At 40.8% G+C, this 13,216-nt stretch overlaps 1 long non-coding RNA gene across 1 annotated transcript; it reads left to right on the top strand.

Annotated features, from left to right (window-relative positions):
* Window positions 1–1,178: 1,178 nt before the first annotated feature.
* Window positions 1,179–12,473, top strand: LOC108531159 (POTE ankyrin domain family member A). The gene is made up of 7 exons (XR_014485089.1): window positions 1,179–1,479; window positions 5,811–5,925; window positions 6,087–6,260; window positions 7,214–7,320; window positions 10,107–10,244; window positions 11,490–11,540; window positions 12,398–12,473. It is a non-coding gene; the product is annotated as a POTE ankyrin domain family member A (long non-coding RNA).
* The last annotated feature ends 743 nt before the right edge of the window (window positions 12,474–13,216 follow it).

Raw genomic sequence — 13,216 nt, 5'->3', positions numbered from 1 at the left:
CTGGGGACTACAGGCGTCTGCTACCACACGCAGCTATTTTGTATTTTTAGTAGAAACGGGGTTTCACCATGTTGCTCAGGCTGGTCTCGAACTCCGGACCTCAAATGATCCGCCCGCCTTGGCCTCCCAAAGGGTTGAGATGACAGGCGTGAGCCACGGCGCCCGGCCCCACTTTCCACTCTTAGACCAAAGCGCCCACAGTCCGGGTGAAGCAGCCTCCGGGGGCGGCGTGGCCAGGAGGGTGGCGGCCCCGCTGTGGGTCCTGCGCCTCATCACCGTCCGCAGCGGGGAGCCGGGTGTGGCCTCGCAGCACTGGCAGAGTTCCGGGTCCCAGAACCTCCGCACCCGGGCGCCTTCTTCCTGTCGCCTCCTGCAGCTGCTCCTCGGAGCTCACCGGTGCCTGCTTACAGGCTGGGCGGCAACCCCGCCGCTATCGCGCGCACGGAGCGCAGACCCCGGGCCGAAGCCCAGGCCGTGGCCGAGCCAGGTGGCGGCACGAGGCGGGAACCAACCGCCCAGCCCCGACTTGGTGACCTCCGAGCGCCCGGCGCCCACGACCCCTGTGGTCTGGGCGGGGACCAAGCAAGAGCGGGCCCTTAGGCCGGGCGGGCTGCGCACCCGACTCTGAGGCTGACCGAGGCGAGCCCTGCCCGCCAGTGACGCGGCAATTGCAGCCTCGCCGGCACGCAGAGCCACCGCCAGGATGTCTGGGTCTTTCTCCAGAGGAGGCCTCGGCATTCTCAAGTTCCAGCCGCTCTCGCCCCGTCCTGCGTCAAGACAGCTTTCCCACGCGCCGCCTGTCCTTCTCCATGGCCCGAACGCTGGGCCGGCTCCCACGAGGTTTGGCGGAACGCAGGGCCGGTGACAAGCTGTCGCGGACACGGGTGGCGCTAGAGCCTCGCGCGGGCACGCTCAGCTGCCGTTGACCGGCTCCGAGAGCCGCTGAGCACCGGAAGTTGCTGCCACGTGCAGCGAGGCCCCCAGCGCTGCGCACGCCACTCGCTTGTAACTGCTGGGTTTGGCGTTCCTCGCTCGGCGAGGGCTTGCTCCGCTGGCGCTGGCTTGGCCTTCCTCGCTTGGTTTGGAGCTACTCTTCGGCCAGTTTGGAAACTGCGTTTCCTGCTTGGAGGTGGTGGCTGAGGTGATCCGTTCGGTAGGAGGCTCCCGAGGCTGGGAAAAGCAGATGGGGACTGAGGTTTCCCAGAAGCCGACAACATCTGCCTTGAAGGCCTCTGGCTTTGGGAGCAACGTGGGCAGGTGGTGCTGCCGCTGCTTCCCCTGCTGCGGGAGCTGCAGGCAGGACGGCGGGGGCTGCGGAGTAGAGCACTGTGACAGCGCCTTCCTGGAGCCTGGGTACCACGTCTGTCCGGAAGATCTAGGCGATCTCCACAGAGCTGCCTGGTGGGGCGCAGTCCCCAGAGTGGAGCTCATCCTCATGCTCAGGGACCCTGGCTTGGACAGGAGAGACAAGAAGAAGAGGTAAGGGGCCGGGCGGGGGCTGGGAGGGTGGGGAACTGGGAGAAGCCCCTCCCCTGGGGATGGGATGGGGCGAGCCCTCCTGTCACCGGCCCAGCTTTCTCTCCTCCGCCTCTGCAGGCCCCGCAGCACCTGGGATGTGGGAGCCTTGGAGGGGTCAGGGTCCAGGCCTCTTCATGAGCCCCAAAATGAAAACCACACGCTGTCATGATTTCCCTAGAATGCACTTCAGAGACAACTTTAAAGTGATTTAACTTCCAAAATTAAGTCTATGTATTTTATTTTTTGTTTATTTTTTGAGACAGAATCTGGCTTTTGTCACCCAGGCTGGAGTGCAGTGGCCTGATTTCGGCCTCCTGGATTCAAGCGATTCTCGTGCCTCAGCCTCCCAAGTACCTGGGACTACAGGTGCGCACCAACATGACTGACTTTTTCCTGTTTTTAGAAGAGACGGGGTTTCGCCATGTTCGCCAGGCTGGTCTCGAACTCCTGACCTTCAGATGATCCCCGGCCCCCACCCTCAGCCTCCTAACGTGCGGGGATTACAGGCGCACACCAACACGCCTGGCTAACTTTTTCCTGCTTTTAGTAGAGACGGGGTTTCACCATGTTAGCCAGGCTGGTCTCGAGCTCCTGACCTTCAGATGATCCGCTCCCCCTCGGCCTCCCAAAGTGCTGGGATTACAGGCGTGAGCCATCGCACCCGGCCCGATATTTTATTTTTAAAGTGCACACTTTAAAACATGTTATTCACATTATAGAAAAGTGTATGTAATGAGAGAAATAGTTCCCATAATATATTAGCTTCTGGGCTAAAAATTCTTTGGATAAAATCCAATATCCATTTTATATCCATGTACCCCTATGTAAATATATACTTTACTGAGGAACCTTAGAAGGAAACATTAAAGTGGGAAGATGGTTCGTGTTCTTGAATAGGAAGAATTATTTCTTTCAAGATGGGAGCTCTGTCTGTGTTTATCAATGTCACCTACCCCAAATAAAAACACCAAAGTTTTAACATTTAAAAATTGCACATGCTATATTTTATTGTTATGATGACATTAAAATTTTTTTGTAATGCATTGAAAACCAGTTTGCCTTCGTAGATATCAAAATGTGCTTTTAATTTCTACAAATGGTTTACTAACAGCTGGAAGACGTACATGAATGGAATAGAATACAAAATCCAGAAACACCCAAATACAAAAAAGAATATAGCACTTGATAATGGTGGCATTTCATATTAGTAGAAAAAGATGAATTATTTATAAATGGAGTGCCTGCTGTTTGGAGAAAGCTAGCTAAATATGTCACAAAAATAGGTTCCGGATGGAATATAGATTAAAAAATTTTAATATACAAAAAGAAAACTACCAGAAGAAAACACAAGTACCTGTTTACACAGACACATTTTTATGTTGACAAAGACCTTCCTAAGGAGCTCACAAGCAAGCATTTTGAAGGTTGGTTTAGCAAAATAGAAATGGAAACATGCCATATATAAGAAAAAAATTGATAAAACACAACATATTTGCAATGTATTTACAACATACATGTATATACACATATCAGATAAACCATGTATTTTCATTTTACAGAGAATTCTTTGAAATCAACAAGGAAATAAGCTTAAAATTGGGCAAAGTACTTTTTTGCAGCTCTACAGTTGACCTACACACATAGGAAAACACAGCTCTACAGCTGACCTATGCACATATTTAGTGTTTCTGGTAAGAGAAGGAATTTACGTTAAAAGAAGAATAAAATACTGTTTTCTATCTACAAAGTTGTGAGGATGAAGAGCAGTGGTACTTATAAGGCTGAGTAAAAAGCCTTGCTGATGGCTTTTCAAATAGACAGTTTGGTGGTAAGTGCTACATTAAAAATGTATCTGCCCTTTATGCACCAATTCCATGATACTGAAGCATCTTTAGGATATTATTAGATACATCCAATTTGTTTTCCTTAGTACTGCTGAAAATAGCAATGTTTTAAGAAGAACTCATAGAGTGGATTTTATCAACAAATTTCAGTGCACGCACACGATGGAATAATATGTAGCCATCGAAGGTGCCAATAGATGCAGACATAGTGAGGGAGAAGAAAAGGAAGAAATAGATGAACAGTTAAGGCTGGTCCTCAGGAATGCTGTCTGCCTGAAAAATCACAGCTACAGTGCACAGCTGCAAAATAGAGCAGCTTGGAGAAAAACTCAGACTGCAGAAACTGCCTGCCTGCAGAATGACAGCCTGCAGTGCACCTGCACAGATAAGCAGACAAGGCAGGCAAAGTCCCTTTGTTCTTTGTGTGTGAGGTCCCAGGAAAAAGTTTCCTCCACTTTTGAGGCATATACACGGTGGGAACTTGCACAGGGAGGCGGGGTGCCTACCTAAAACAAACCTACAGTTGTACAAACAAAAGAAGCAGTGCTTTATGCTTGTCTAGAGACATACCCACACCTACATAGATGAGGGGGAGTTGTGAAGACAGTTTTATAGTTAAGAAAAGTTACTCAAGCAGTTACAGAAATGAGAGCAGTTTTTTATAAAATCTTTTTAATTCAACTGTAACCTGGTAGTCCACTCAGACACCCCTCTCCACTACAGAGAGCTTTATTCTTTGGCTTATTAAACTTTTGCCCCAACCTCACCCTTTGTGTCCGTGCTCCTTAATTTTCCTGGTCATGGACCATAAGCTCTACTACTGTCAGGACCTTCCATCCTTAAAAACGTTGTGTGTACCTGCCTAGGCTGAGCAAGCTGAAGAGACTTAACATTGCAGTATGAGGACTTCATCCCAATGGAAGCTTTTCCTCCCTCCCTTCATACAAAAGTATTTCTGAAGGTAGAAAATAGTAAAAGAGAACCTTCAATTGCCATTTTGGAAATTTAAATCCTAGTATTAGTCATTGGAAATATCTGATTTACATACATTCTGTAAATCTAAATACCGAATTAAATGAACCGTAAGTATTCATTTGAATCCAGAGTTTCTGTTGGCTTAAATATTTTGAAAATAAAATAAGAATTACTTGTTTAAAAAGTTTGTTGTTGTTTTAACTCCAGCCCTCTTTTGCTATAGTACTTTTTAGAACTAAAATTTATTTAAATGCCCGTCATCTTGGTAGAACTGTCCTAGACCTATTATATATATCATCCTCTACTTAATGTGAGGCACCATGAATTGTATGATGCCCCATTAGTCTTATGTATTATTAATAAGGGAATTTTTAAAGTATTGCCAATTATAGTTATAATAAGTTATGAATTATAAGTGGCATACCAATGTGAGAAATGTTAAAACAGAAAATGAGCATGTTAGAATTACTGACATACAGCGTCAGCTCTAATCTTTAAAACATACCTCAAAGTGTAGGTATAATTGTATTATTTTACTTAATTAAACTGTCTTTGTTAAGTAGTAGTAATGCAGCAGGATGAGTCGCAGACAAAACTCCTCAGACACTGAGTTAAAGAAGGAGGGGGTTTACTCGGCTGGGAGCATTGGTAAGACTCCTGTCTCAAGAGCCAAGCTCCCTGAGTGAGCAATTGCTGTCCCTTTTAAGGGCTCACAACTCTAAGAGGGTCCACGAGAGAGGGTCGTGATCGATTGAGCAAGCAGCGGGTACATGACTGGTGACTGCATGCACTGGTAATCAGATCAGAGCAGAACAGGACAGGGATTTTTACAGTGCTTCTCCATACAATGTGTTGTATTTATAGATAATAGAACCGGTTAGGTCAGGGGTCGATCTTTAACTACTAGGCCCAGGGTGTGGTGCTGGGCTGTCTGCCTGTGGATTTCATTTCTGCCTTTGTAGTTTTTACTTCTTCTTTCTTTGGAGGCAGAAATTGGGCATAAGACAATATGAGGGGTGGTCTCCTCCCTTAGTAATAGCAAAAATTATAATATCTAATAATTATTGAGCTGTTACTTGTGCTGGGAACTGTTCTAAATGCTTTGCATAGAGTCTCATTTAGGCATCATAGTGGTTTTCAATGAGAGAGCTACTATTTTCATTCTCATTTTATTGATGAGGAAATTCAGGCACAAAATAGCTAAGCAATAGCTAGAAAGTGGCAGTGTTTAATTTAAAGTGGGACTGCAGCCCAAAGTGAATGGAATCTGAGGGCCACAATCTTTCTGTTCAAATTGGCTGCTCTTTTATTAATGTAGCGAGTAGTAAAAGCTGATAAATACTGTGTTTTTTTCACAAGAAAATTAAATAGTTGTTTTGAAGACAGAGGAATAGCAAGCTATTCAGTGTTTACAATGAATCACTGTATGTTTTTAGATAATGCACTATGACTAAAAAGTCTTTCCACTCTCAGGACTGCTCTACATTTGGCCTGTGCCAATGGCCATCCAGAAGTGGTAAAACTCCTGCTGCACAGAAAATGTCAACTTCACATCTTGGATGGGGAAAAGAGGACAGCTCTCATAAAGGTATACAGTAGCCAACTATTTCAGCATGAGCGGATTTGAATTCAGTATATAGAATAAAAATGTATTTATCTCATTTGAGTATAACTAGTTGGTCAAACCTGTGGAATGTTTGTTTTCACTTCCTAGAATTTACGATATATTTCTTGGTCTAATACTGACAGGCTGTCCAATGTCAGGAAGAGGAATGTGCAACTATTTTACTAGAACATGGCACTGATCCAAATATCCCAGATGTCTATGGCAACACTACTCTACATTATGCCATCTATAATGAGGATAAATCAATGACAAAAAAACTACTTTCTTATGGTGCAAATATTGAATCAGAAAACAAGGTATAGATCAACTAGTTTTGTTTTCAAAATATGTGAAATGCATTTATTTATTTTTAAACTTTTAATTTCCATAGATTTTCAGGGAACAGGTGGTATTTTGGTTACATGAGTAAGTTCTTAGTAGTGGTGATGTGTGAGATTTTGGTGCACCCATGTCCCGAGCAGTATATACTGAACCCAATTTGTGGTCTTTTATCCCTCACTCCCTTCCCAGCCTTCCCCGCTGAGTCTCCAAAGTCCGTTGTGTCATTCTTATGCCTCTGCATTCTCATAGCTTAGCTCCCATTATGACTGAGAACATAAGATATACGATTTTCCAGTTCTGAGTTACTTCACTAAGAAAATAGTCTGCAATCCCATCCAGGTTGTGGCAAATGCCATTAATTCATTCCTTTTATGGCTGAGTAGTATTTCATTGTGTGTATATATATATATCACAGTTTCTTTATCCACTCATTGATTGGTGGGCATTTCTTTTAACATTGACCTATGTTGAGGGTCAGTTTTACATATTTGGAAGCAAAACCTGAATAAAAATATTTAGAAATAATTAAGATTTTACTTTAAATATTGATATTTTTATTTTATTTATTTATTTTTGTACATGAATAAGTTCTTTAGTGGTGATTTCTGCGATTTTGGTGCAGCCATCACAGCTTAGCTCCTACTTACAAGCTCATAGCTTAGCTCCTACTTGTGAGTGAGAATATGTAATGTTTGGTTTACCATTCCTGAGTTACTTCACTTAGAATAATGCTCTCAAATTCCATCCAGCATGAATGCCTTTATTTCATTCCTTCTTATGGCTAAGTAGCAATCCGTGGTGTGTGTATGTGTAGATATCTGCTTGTTGATTAATGGACATGTGGGCTGGCTTCATATTTGTACAATTGTGAATTGTGCTGATACAAACATGAATGTACAAGTATCTTTTTGTTTCTGCTCTTTCACAGGGTGGACTTACACCATTTTTACTTGCCGTACATGAACAAAAACAGCAAATGGTGGAATTTTTAGTAAAGAAGAAAGCAAATTTAAATGCTGTGGACAACTTTAAAAGGTACACTATGTTGACAAAGAGAGTCAAACTGTAAACTATTTGAAGAAATTTATTCTGAGCCACATGTGAGTGACCATGACATAGCCTTCAGGAGGTCCTGAGAACAGGGGCCCAAGGTGATGGAAGCACAGCTTGGTTTTATACATTTTAGGGAGGTGTGAGCCATCAATCAAATACATTTAAGAAATACATTGGTTTGATCCAGAAAGGCAGAACAATTCAAAGGGCTGGGGGTTCCAGGGTATAGGTAAATTTAAACACTTTCTGGTTGACAATTGGTTAATTGGTTGAGTTTGTCTAAAGACCTGGGAAATGTTCAGGTTAAGATAAAAGATTGTGGAGACCAAGGTTCTTTTGATACCTTATAGTGGTTGCCCTTAGAGACAATAGATGACAAATGTTTCCTATTCAGATCTTTTATTTTTATTTTATTTTTTTATTTTTTATTTTTTGAGACAGAGTCTCACTCTGTTGCCCAGGCTGGAGTGCAGTGGCGCGATCTGGGCTCACTGTGAGCTCCGCCTCCTGGGTTTACGCCATTCTCCTGCCTCAGCCTCCCGAGTAGCTGGGACTACAGGCGCCGCCACCACGCACAGCTAGTTTTTTGTATTTTTAGGAGAGGCGGGGTTTCACTGTGTTTGTCAGGATGGTCTCCATCTCCTGACCTCCTGATCCTCCCACCTCAGCCTCCCAGAGTGCTGGAATTACAGGTGTGAGCCACACCGTGCCCGACCCAGATCTTTAAAAGATTGTAGACTATTAGTTAATCTCTTTAGAGTTGGGAGGGCCTGGAAGAAAAAGATCTTGCTGTGTTAATAGAGATTCTTTACAGATGCAGATTTTCCCCCACAAAGGACAGCTTTGCAGGGCCATTTCAAGGTCTTGCAAAGAAATGTTTTTGGGGATAAAATATTTTGATTTTTTCCCTTGTCTCATAGTGTTATGCCAGAGTCAGGTTGGAAAGTAAGTCCTGATATATAGGGTTCAATAAAACCCATCTGATGAGAATTTATGGTTTGTAAGGCATGACTCACCAGACCCCTTAGATAGGAATTCGGGAAAGAAAAAAAAATCAGAGCTTAGTCCTCAACTAGTTGTTGTTGTTGTTTTTAAACTTGTATTGCTCTAGAGTAGTAACAGTCACTCAAGTCAGAAATAATAAATTAATAAGATTAACTTATTGGGATATAGTAAAAAATACCAACACAAATTATCGGTTAAGTAGCAAGACAATTATTTGGACTGGGGAGTGTAAAGAAGGGCATATATAGGACTCATCTTCCCTTATTATGTTGACTGATGTTTGTTATTTGTGATGTGATGTTTTTGTCATATGAACTTACATTAGCTAAAGGGATTTCATATTAGTTTTGTTAGTTTTCTGAAGTGCAAACTTTTACTTTCTGACTCAGTATTGAACGGATTCATAACCCTTTTATAGTGGCTTTTAACTTCTGCTTCTTATATTCTTTTCCATTAAATATACTCTATTAAACATAAATACGAGTAGAAAATCATTTTGCCTTTTGGAGGACTCTGCTCTAAGTTGCGTTCTTTGAAGAATATTGATGACAAGTTATTTCTACATGACGGTTAATTGCTATTACCAGATACTGTGGGTTCATCTTTTTTTTTTTTCTTTTTTATCTCTAGTGTATTTTGATGTTTTTATTTTTAGTTTGTGTGGGCAGAGGGAGTTAAGATAGTTTTAAGTGGATACACTTTTCCTTTAACGAAGGAAAATTGTAGGTGGGTGATAAAGAGAATAGAGCTAAGCTTTAGATTCTTACAAGACTGGGTTTAATTCCTAGCTTTCCCACTTGCTAGGTATGACGTTGCTGTTTGCATGCTGCTAATAAAGACATACCTGAGACTGTGTACTTTATAAAGGAAAGAGATTTAATTTACTCACCATTCTGCACGGCTAGGGAGGCCTCACAATCATGGTGGAAGGTGAATGAGGAGCAAAGTCTTACATGGCAGCAGGCAAGAGAGCTTGTGCAGGGGAACTTCCACTTATAAAACCATCAGATCTCATGAGACTTACTGTCTACCATGAGACAAGTATAGGGGGAAGTGCCCCCATGATTTAATTATCTCCACCTGGTCCTGCCCTTGACATGTGGAGATTACTACAATTCAAGGTGAGATTTGGGTGGGGACACAGCCAAGCCATATCACCTTGGAAATATTACTTATCACCAAATATGTTGCCCTGTATGAAGAGGATAATAAAGGAGGATAATATATCCTTCATGGGTGGCTGTGTGTAAGAAAGAAAGATTATATATATAGCATTTAATGTGGTTCCTAGCACATGCTAGGTTACTATCATCATTAACTGAAAATCCTATGACTACTATTATTACCATAATTATCAATGTTACTGCTTTCACCTTCCAGACAGCTCTTACTGATAGGTCCCTTAGTTTATTTTTAATTACAACATGTAAGTCCAGGAAAGCAGTGGAGAAATCTTTACTTAAAACTTTGCCTACTTTAGATAAGTGACCACAGCATGGTTTCTTGCCCGTCAAAGGACTTTATTTAGCAACTTCTATTATGTAATAGTTGACTGGGAAAAGAGGCCTCCTCTTTGTCCCTTTCTTTTAGCCTTGGTGGTAATTTACAAAGACAAATGCTTCTGCACCTCTGATGCTTATGTATGTTAACACATGTAAATGTTTAATTCTACATGGACAGGTAAGATATTAAATTGGTAAGGCATACCAAATTAGCTTTTAAAATTTAGAGTCCCTAAGAGAAGTTTATCTCTGTTATTTTAGAACAGCCCTCATACTTGCTGTACGTTGTGGATCAGAAATTATGGTCAGCATTCTTCTTCAGCTAAATATTGATGTATTTTCTCAAGATATATATGGACGAACAGCAGGGGACTATGCTGTTTCTAGGCATTATATTAAGTAAGTGTTTACATTGAAAGGCTATTAACACTAAAATGTTAAGGTTTACAATACTTATAAGTATCAAATCTTGTATGATATTTCTTAGTTCAGTTCAGGAGAGGCAGTGATTTAGTCTACTTCATCAGCCAGAAATCAAGCAAAAGGCTAGACTGGATAGAAGTGGCAATTGATGCAGGATTCTTTATCTCAGGACTTTTAACCTTTATCTTTAGGAATCTCAATGTTGTCCATTTTATTCCAAGAGTAACCCTTGTACAAGGGATACAAATAGTGTAACATTTTTTATTTTTCTAATTAGTTATTTGGGTCTTGAAATGGACAGTTTAGCAGAAAGTCTTGTACTGTCTTCTGTGGGCTATCTCCTATATCCTCCTCTTTGATTTTTTCAAGAACCGAAGGGGTTCCCTAATTCCGAGGTAGAAAATCTTTTTACAAGTCAGAAGGAGGAGAGAAAAAAGACATTCTAGTCAGTCAGTTCTTTCTGTCGATCCTGTTGCTGCATCGATACCATTGAGACTGGTCTTGCAGTCTATTAATGATTGACCTTTGCCACCAGGATGCCCTTACTGGATTCAGAACCCTCAGTCCTCGTGGTGATACATGCATAGACTTCAGAGTTACAGCTGTTTTAGTTCACATACCTAAGCTTATGTGTTCCCATTGTTCCTACAGCATTGTTCCCAAAGCACCAGCACCCTGTTCTGGCAGCTGGGCCTTCCAGCTTTCACCACAAACAGCACAGTGACCCTTCCCCCGACACGTAAAACCTGTGTGGAACCCACAGCTTAGCCTAGACATAGCTAAGACCTTCATGGTATGTTATCCTTTGAAGCCCTTGTTGACCTTTTCTTTAGCGTGAATATTAGTTAGGGTTGTTCTAAACTGTCAGAGAGGTTCAAGCAGAAAGAGATCAGAGTTTCTTTTCTTTGCTACCAGATCTGCATCCTGAATCTCCTTTTTATCCTAATAATGTCTTTTCTTGGGTGGTAAAAAGTCTCATATCACCCTGATGCAGAGCAGTGGGCCCCTCAAGACAGCTGTTTTCCACAATATTGAAAATCTCCCAAACTGCTTGCATCTCTACTTGAAGTTTAAAAAATGTTTTCAAATTCTACCTCATAGGAAGCCATTCAGTAGAATTCTCGGAATCTCAGTAGTTAGTTGGATTTATCGGAGTCAAGGCTGATCTGTGACTCATCACTATGCATATACAGAAGCAGGGCTTTGTGCTTCCTTTGGCAGCACATATCCTAAAATTGGAACAATACAGAGAAAATTTGCATGGCCGCTGCATAAGGATGACACGTAAATTTTGAAAGTGCTACATATCCTGCACAGTCACTGGAAGATCATTTGACTGTTTGCTGGCTAACCCCGAGGAGCCGGTGTGAGTCTTTGCGATTTACACTACAAAAATATTCATGTAAGGTGATCTATGAGATGAGAACGAAGCTGAGTAACACTTGAGATGTTGTGTGGAAATATATTGTGAATACGTCCCTCAGAAATAAGAAGATGTCAACATACATCTCCTTTACAAATACATTTTGTCTTCCATGTCAGTTGGAAATGAATGTGGGGATTATGCATCACTGTAATAAAGGTCTGCTTGTTCAGAGTTTGAGTCTGTAGAGAAGGAATAGTAGTGTAAGCCAGGTTTTGACATTCAGAGTTTCTTTTCTTTGCTACCAGATCTGTACCCTGCAGCTCCTTTTTATCCTTATAATGTCTTTTCTCAGGTGGTAAAAAGTCTCAAGTCTCCCTTATGCAGAGGGTGATATTGAGAATCCCTGAATTACAAGCCACAAAGAATAAGACAACTAATAAGCAAAATTAGGACTCTTATGTTTTTGTAAAATTAGGACTTAAAAACATTTTCTGAAGATCACAATATATGAATATTAGAACCTATGAAAAAACACACATTGGGTTTTATTTGGAATTCCAAGATAGTTTCAGCAATAAAGCTTAAGAACAGATTATTTTATTGCTTCAAATTTTAAAAATGTTAATCTCATTAAATCTCTGTAATCGCCTACCAAAATAAGGCAACAAAATCCTCACTTTTTAGAAGAATTTAATATATTTGGTAAATATTTTATATTGGTATTAAAATATTAATAGTAATTTTATTTATTTTTTATACTTAGAATTTGCCCGAACAACTTTCTGACTACAAAGAAAAAAAATACGCAAGAAACACCTCCAAATAGGCGATCTAGGTAAGACTTCGATATGTGAAATTACTCCTTGGTGGTTATACCAGCAGATAAAAAGTAAGAGAATTTGAGAAATTCCCTTGTAATTGCAGCATCTTAATTTTTTTCCTCCAGTAGATTTCAGAAATATTTTAAGAACTTGCATTGTAGGAAATTTATAATGGCAAAACAGTATTGTCCGAAAAAAATTATTAATTATTGTAATTATGATTTCTAAAATTCTGTATAAAATTTCTGTATAAATAAGAAAAAAATACTTTTAGGATGTTGTGTATTTTCTTTATAGTCATATTATAAATTGAAGTTGTTATAAAATTGAATATTCTATTTAATTTGTAAAATAAGTGGTTTGCATTTAGTAAATGAATATTATAGTTGGTCCTTGAACAGTGTGGGATTTAGGGTTGCCAATCCCTTATGAAGTTGAAAATTTGTGTGTGATTTTTTATTTTCCCCAAAACTTAGCTACTAATAGTCTACTGTTGACCAGAAACCTTGCTGATAACATAGTTAGTTAAGATGTATTCGATATGCTATATATAATACACTGTATTCTTAAGATAAAGTAAACTAGAGAAGATAAACTGTTACTCAGATAATCATATGGAAGAAAAAGTGTCCTATTCATTAAGTGGAAGTGGGTCATGATAAGTCTTTATCCTCATAGTTTTCAAGTTGATCAAGCTGAGGAAAAGGAGAAAGAGCAGTATTGGTCTTGCTGTCTGAGGTGCCAGAAGTGGAAGAAAATCT

The sequence above is a fragment of the Rhinopithecus bieti genome, unplaced genomic scaffold (genome assembly GCF_001698545.2).
Source record: "Rhinopithecus bieti isolate Rb0 unplaced genomic scaffold, ASM169854v2 scaffold_8350, whole genome shotgun sequence".
NCBI classification, from domain to species: domain Eukaryota; kingdom Metazoa; phylum Chordata; class Mammalia; order Primates; family Cercopithecidae; genus Rhinopithecus; species Rhinopithecus bieti.
This window is presented reverse-complemented; position numbering and strand designations above follow the sequence as displayed.